The sequence below is a fragment of the Gallus gallus genome, chromosome 9, assembly GCF_016699485.2.
Source record: "Gallus gallus isolate bGalGal1 chromosome 9, bGalGal1.mat.broiler.GRCg7b, whole genome shotgun sequence".
NCBI lineage: Eukaryota > Metazoa > Chordata > Aves > Galliformes > Phasianidae > Gallus > Gallus gallus.
This window is the reverse complement of record NC_052540.1, coordinates 20922087-20929414: the sequence shown is the minus strand read 5'-3', so window position 1 is coordinate 20929414 and position 7328 is coordinate 20922087. Positions and strand designations below refer to the sequence as shown.

Genomic DNA, 7328 nt, shown 5'->3' with positions numbered 1-7328 from the left:
TAAGTGCACAGGGTTTCATTCACTGCAGTGGAAAGCTTTGTCTCTGCCATGCCCTTCCCTCCAGCCATCACTTAGCCTCTTCACCATGGGCTAATAGCACAGCCTCATTTGGGAAATCAGTCCATGACTTGTACAGGGAAAAACTGCTGCAGTTCAGCAGCAGAGAACTATCCATTGAGGAGATCTCAGGCAACACAACCTAACACGTGAAACCCATTTCTGTTGTTTGTTTGAACACATCATTGAGAAATAAAAATAAAAAGCCATTTTGCTCTTTACTTCTTCAAGCATCTCTGTATTTGCACCACAGATCTCTGCAATAGGTTTCTGAAAGCCCATTGGTTAATGAAATTAAATGTTAAGAGTGATTTTGACCTGATGATGAATGCCTTAGAGTCTGCTTATTGACTTCTTTGGAGGAGGTCATAAAGTTGTTAGGCCATGCATGAAGTTAAATTCTCCCATTTTCTGCTCTTTGCGCTTTTAAGAGGTTTTATTATATTCTTTCATTTTTTTTTCCCCCATTTCTGTTTTGTAATAATACTTTCTCAGTTTCACTAATATGTTCTGGCATGTCAAATTTATTACATTCTTTCCCATTTTTCCCAACTCTTTCATTTTAATCTTAAAAATGGGTGGAGTGGAAGGACTTTCAGAGCTGGCAGATATTCTGATGAGAAAACTGCTAACAATAAATGTGTTAGCGGGGTCTAGCAACTTCCAGGATGCAAGGGTTTCAGTAGGTGGTGGTAGGCTTGCATCCAATGTGGGTCATTCCATAGGGAAGCACTTCCTCCTGCTGCTGGATGACATTGTTGGGAGAATCCAAGGTGATGGAGTGGTGTGAGTGGTGTTTGCAGGATTGGTCTGAGCCCCCACCATATCAATCCAGAGCAGATGACAGCCACTTTGGTGAGATGGGAAAGTGGTTCCAGCAGTTCCAAGTGGTGCAGCTTGATTAGATCTAAAATAGTTGACAGCAGGTGCTGGATTTCTGGATATTCTCCTTCAAACCCAACTCTTGGTGAAAGTTCCAATGCCAAATGATGCTGTCCCAAAACCAGAGTCGTTCTGAGTAACACATTATTCTCCCAGCTTCCCATCCTGAGGTTATTTCTAACCCTTTTCTGCAATGTATGCATCCTAGCTAAGCTATTAAATAAGGAAGAAGCTGCAGAGCACTAAAAATATTTAAATTGCTGCCTTTTCACATTCTGTCACTGCTGTCTAATGGGCCTTCAGAAGTGGGTTCATTGTTTCCACAGCACATCGTGCTGTGAGGCCTTGCAGATAGATTTCTTCTGCCCCCAAAAGTCCTATCTGTGCCCTGCTGGGGATCAAAATGAATGCTGATTTCAGACTAATAAGCAGGCTGCATTTTTCTGACAGCCTATTCACTGCAGTAATGCTGTCACCTATTTCTTGGAATGGATTTGTTTCCCAAGTTGTCAATTAGCTGAAGAGAAAGTGCACTCTCCCACCATCTTTATTTCTGTGGCCAGATCCTTTTGGGTATGTCATTTGTCAACATGTCAGCAATGTGAGCTTACTGGGGGTTTTTATGAGCCTGAAAATATTCTTAAAAGATGTTCTTTCATTATTGAGTGTAAGTTTAAACCAAATGCTTTTGAAGTAATGCTGTTAGGCTTTGGAAACTTCTGAAGTTGACAACAAAAAAGACAACTTGGAAGTTGAAATTCTTTTGTTTCAGCAATGATGCTTCTTTTTTTTTTTTCTGTTGTCAAAATGTGTGACTTGAAATTAGAAAAAGAAGAAAATTTCTTGGTCTCCCTGTTTTTCTGCAAGAAGAAAACTCCTTTCCCACTGACAGATAATGGGGTGCAATGCAGTGATGCTCCTGTCCCAGGCAATGTGATTTTGGGAGGTTCTCCTTTGGCTGACCATCTTCCTCTTATATATTTTCCTGTCTCTCTGGCTCTTTTGGTAGCATGGCAGTAAAAACTTTAATTGCACCCGAAAGTTAAACCGAGTAACAGCTCGGTCATCTTGCAGTAAAAGCTCACTTTATTCCATGGATCCTGTTTAAATTAAATATTTATAAGGTACCTATAAAGTAAATAAGAATAAAAGCAAGGTACTTGCAGTAAAGGGACTGAGGGACTAAAGTTTCTCAGCAGCATTTTCTTAGGGCTTACAGCCTTTCTTTGCTGTTTAACTGCAGCATGTTTGAGAACTGCTGCAGATTTGCTACGGAAGAGCAGTATTTTCCTCTACAACAGATATCGAGCACTATCTCCAGTGAGCATCTCAGCATGAGGATGATGCTCTCATGCACATCTTGTGATAAGTGCATAGCTGCTACTTTCTATTTTATGCGACAGTGAAACAAATGGAAGGATTTTTTATATATACAAGAAATTGAAAATGACTTAAAATCATAAAATATTCGGCTGCGGGAATTACTTATTTTGTCATTGTTATTGAAGGTATTTAAAATAATATTGAGACTGCACAACTTTAAGCCTTGCATTACAGAGGAACGGAGGTATTAAATTCCTCGATAATTTAAAACAAACTCCAAAGGACAAAGGAAACACATGGAATGTACCCATACATCTACACAAGCAAACAGGGCACTGGAAAGTAATCCATGGGACTACGTGGCATGTAGATAACTGTTTCATTCTAAGCATAAGTGTCCATAAAAACAAATATCCTCAATCTCTAAACATGTTAACTTCTTATGGAGTCACCGTTATATGAAAATAGTGTTGTTCGTAACACTACAATAAGTTACTTTTATTATCTGCATTATACATATGTAGAGAAAGAGAGAGAGAAAAATGGCATCTTTTGTCTGGCAACTAAATATTTCCCAATGGACACCATCAGTTTTCTGGAATATGCAAACGGATGTCTCCGTGAGTAAATATTTAACATCATAGACAATTTTTGTAAAGGTACATGCTACACATGAATATGCAATCCACATTTCTAGCAGTTGGAAATATTTCCTCTCTGGGACCTTGCTGCCACACAATTAAAAAAAAAAAATAATCAAAAACAAACCCCAGGACATTATGATTCATTATCCAAAATGTAAAGGAACTTTCACACAATCTATGTTGGAAATGCATAACTTCAAATTTTGACATTTTCAGTGTGCAGTTATTAAAAGAAAAGCTCATTTTGATTTTCTTTCCTTTGTTTAAGGAAAAATCACTTCCTTTTTCACCCATATATTTATGTGTATTCTCATAAATATGCATTATGTTTTGCTGGAAAGGATATTCACTATCTAACATCTATTAGTAATAAATAAATAAAAGTCTCAAAGGAATTATCTAGCTGTAGGTGGATAATTCTAACTTTTGTTCTTCTCTTGCAAGGAAATATTGAATAGAAGGAAAGCACGAATTAGCTCTGCAGGACTGTAATGCAGGGCTCGATAAGAAATGCATTAAAATGCATTGTGAGAGGTAAAAACCTGACCCAAAATTCTCCCCATAAGATATTAATGAGAGGTTCTATTTATATATGATATAATATCTGTTTAGAATGAGCCTGGCTAAATCATACTTATAAGCATATCTTCAGGTGTAAAAATCACTGGGTCAGATTTTAACTACAAATTGACATTCCTTGCACTCCTATGCACTTTAACTTCAGGCATATAGGCAGTGTTCCTTACCACTGTGTCACCCAGGCCTGCCACACCTCAGAAATATTAATACATGTGATTCATATTTAAGGCATGCTATAAATTTCTGCTCTGAGCACAAGGACCTGAAGTGTTGCCCCAGTGAAATACAGCACATGAACTAAAAGCCTCTGAGCTCTTCTCTTGAGCAAAAGACAACCAGCATAAGGATGCTCAAAAAAGGGATTTAAATGAACTTTGCTGTGCCAGACTCCCAGTTATCTCTCCATTTCCTGAGCAGTATTATTTAACATGCATTTTCAGTTTCAATATGATGACCCCTCATTAATGACCATCTTGTCAATATCCTTTAGTTTCAGAAATAATTTAATTTCCAATTATTTTATTAAAAACATCTCTTTCTGCTTTGTTTGCTAGGTGCTGCCATGCAGAAGATGCTAAGATGACAAAAGCATGGAGCAAGCTCTCTTAAGAGCTCTGCTAGTGAAGGAAACATCACGACTTCCATTGGAGGCCAACAACCCCAGCCTATGCCAGCTCTCACCATCAATGTTATTACTTATTTGTGAACTTACCAGTCAGCAGAGGGAAAATTAGGTTAACCTATGGCAGAATGGCTGTCAAGTCACCTGAGCATTGGGTTGTTCCGTGAGCAAGGCATTTTCTTCAAGTTTCTATTTCAGAGTTTGGAAACTTTGAAGTCTCCTTGTGTTAATGCTGCACAAATGAAGAAAAGCACATTGGAATTGTTTCAGAGGCTGACACACAGTCACACAAATGGGGGAAAGGGGAGATACACACAAAAAGAATGGTGGTATCTCCAGCTGCATTCAATGTACCTTTTGAGTTGAAACATTCAGCCTTGTCTGTAGGGTGTTCAATGACAGAACGCACCAAGACTTCAGTCAGTAGTGCTGTTTCACATCCTTTCGTCCTTCTGGGTCTGCTGTCCTTATGTGCAGTGTATGTATGTCCTTATATTACCTGAGTCTATATCGATGTAAGAAATCACTAAATGCAAGCACTTAGACCTAAGATAATTAGCTGGTTAGAATATGTGAAGGTATACAAAAAACCCTTCAGACCATGCTGAAATTGTACTTCAAAATGTTTGGTTGTTTTTTTTTTGCCTAATGTTAGTATAATATTTTGCATGTATTATTTGCATAACCACATGTTCTTTTGAGTAATGCTGTTAAATGGGGTATTTAAGGGAGGACTTGATGATATGTTGGCAGGAATATTTTCTGTTAGGTACAGAATATTTACAGTTCATTAACAGACCCTCTCTATAAATAATACATAGGTAGGTACCAATCCTAAGTGACACAGTTGGTTGCATGTCACAGTACTCTGTCTGCTCTGTCTGAGCAATTTAAGAGCTGTTTTTCCATACAGCCCCTTTTTGCATTAGCAGTCATCCAGCCACTTGTCACCAGGAGAAGCATGCTTCAGATTTGTATATAAAGGCTGCTGAAACCCAGAACAACCCAGTTGTCACTTTTTCCCCTCTTACATCACCAGAGATTGTTTGCAGGATCAGAGGGAGGCAGAAAAGACAGACATAAGCAGGTGTAATTCTGAAAAAAGTGCCAGTCACAATAAGCAGTTTGTCATCGTTTTCTTTTTAGCTTTTATTGCTGATTTAGTCATCTTGAGTTTTCTGAGTCCCAGCAGAAAAGTGGAACATCTTTAATGGTGTCTGTCACCCAGAGGGAGTAACCTAGAAGCACAGAAGGAAGTGGGATGTTTCATCCTTGTGCTCCCACTGGAAAGAATGATCCCTCTGGCCCCTCTCCTTGCATTCTGTCCATGCAGAATGGATTTTCTGAGTGGAAATGGAGTGTAAATCCGGTAACAAACTTTGCTCTTTGCTGACAGGCAGTGCCAACTGGATCTCTGATTTAGTCAGTGGGGTCAAGTGAAAGCACTGGGCAAGCTGACCACAATCCATGGATTATGGTGGCCCAAGTCCATCCCTGAAGTGGTCAGGCAGTTAAACTTGATATTCGTTGTAAATCCCCTTCCAAACAAACTATTCTACTCCATTCCATTCATTAGTATTATACCCAAGATTTCTTCAATGGTTCAAAAACTAAAGAATAAACAAGGTGAATAAAACTATCCTTATGGGGAAAAAAAGAAATTATTTCACATAAGATATAAGGTGTTAGTTATGCAAGAGTTACAGAAGAAATAGGACAAGGATACAAGAATGGGGTAGCTATCCAAGAGTTCAAAGGTAGGCAGCTGATCAAAGGTTAAATACAAAAAGAAATTATTGTATTCAAGTTGAAGATAGGACACGTTAACCTAAATAGATGTTTGGCTTCAATTAAAACTCTTGGAAAAAGCTTTTGTGTTGTGGGTAAGTTCTGAAAGTCAGGGAAACTTTTTCATGGCTTGAAATGTTATATGGAAAGAGAGTGAGAGATTAGGCTATCAGTGAAGGATGGGATATCTCAATTTTCATTTGAAAATGCTTCTCGTTATAAAAGGTAGAGGGCAGAACTGATTAGATCCATTTAAAATTGCAGTGTGTAGAGGTAGCATGAAAATATTTCCTTTTCTTAAGTTAGAGGTGGAATAGCTAGAACTCTTAAAAGCATTTTCTCAAGACTGATAGCAGCATAGAGTGAACAGAAGGCAAAGGCTTGCAGTGAAAATGAGAAAAGGAGGAGCTGAGGGAGAGATTAGCTCAATTGTGAGAGGAATTTCATTAAAGGAATCAGATGAAAACTTGTAGAGGAAACAAGAACTGCCTGGTATGAAAAATAACAAAACATGCTTCCTAAGCATCACTGCTTGCTTTAATAGAAAATGAATCGGAGAATATTGAATAGCAACAAATTAATCTGAGAGTTCGTATATGCAGTGCAGAATGTTCTGTTTCCTTTTCATTCATTATTGAATATTGGGAAAATACAGAATTTTGAAATGTCAGAAAAACCTGTGATTGACCCTGCTGGAATAAAGTGAATAATTCTGGTTAGGCCTTTGGGCATCATCTTGATATAAGAGCAATCCACAAATATAAGGAATTGGAAGGATGTTGCATCATCTGGCGTACTCCCATCTTGCATGTCCAGTCCATGACTACCCCTAGGTTTGAATGTTCAAACTTACGTAGCACTTCAGCATTTTCTGTGTTACAGTTCCTCCGAGGCCTACTCTTCCCATAGCAGCAAACAAAGCCACAGACCTAGAGGAACTCACCTAGACCAGACTTGCACTCTCCTACAGGCATGCAGAGAAGCCAAGCAGGGCTGGAGGGGGCATCTGGATGACAAAGTCCTACCAAGAATAAAACACTGTTGGTTATCCCCAGTCCTGAGCACATCAAGGTAACAACCATGAGAAGGCCATAGAAGGGCAAAATACTCAGGGCTGCTTGCAAGGCAAAAACTGAAAACCACTGAGTTCCTTTTGCCTCTCTAAAACTTGACCTTTTCTCTATACTCAATGAAAAGCTGTTGGTCACAACCAAACAACAATATCCAACACTGCCCATATTGTCGATAAACAAATAAACAAATACCTGGTATTTTAAGAGGCAGTTTATGGAAAATAATGGTTTTTAACAATTAGGTTTTGGTCAGCCCACATGAACATCACTGCTATTTACCTTTCCTGCACTGAGCTCTCAACACAAATTGCTTCAGTTTTTAAAATAACTGGAATATATTAGTAACAGCTGGCCCCGATT

General features: G+C 38.6%; 2 long non-coding RNA genes across 3 annotated transcripts in view; one reads left to right on the top strand and one right to left on the bottom strand.

Moving 5' to 3' along the window:
* LOC101749407 overlaps window positions 1-6611 on the top strand; it is a 229987-nt gene extending 223376 nt beyond the window's left edge. For both annotated transcript variants that reach the window (XR_005862476.2, XR_005862475.2), the window contains one exon: window positions 4040-6611. This is a non-coding gene — a long non-coding RNA (uncharacterized LOC101749407). The remainder of the gene's footprint in view (window positions 1-4039) is intronic.
* The window catches only part of LOC107054136, a 40790-nt gene extending 33823 nt beyond the window's left edge, over window positions 1-6967 (bottom strand). Inside the window, exons 1-3 of the long non-coding RNA XR_006930974.1 lie at window positions 6839-6967; window positions 4462-4612; window positions 4198-4339 (exon numbers count right to left, since the gene is read on the bottom strand). This is a non-coding gene — a long non-coding RNA (uncharacterized LOC107054136). The remainder of the gene's footprint in view (window positions 1-4197; window positions 4340-4461; window positions 4613-6838) is intronic.
* Window positions 6968-7328: the final 361 nt, after the last annotated feature.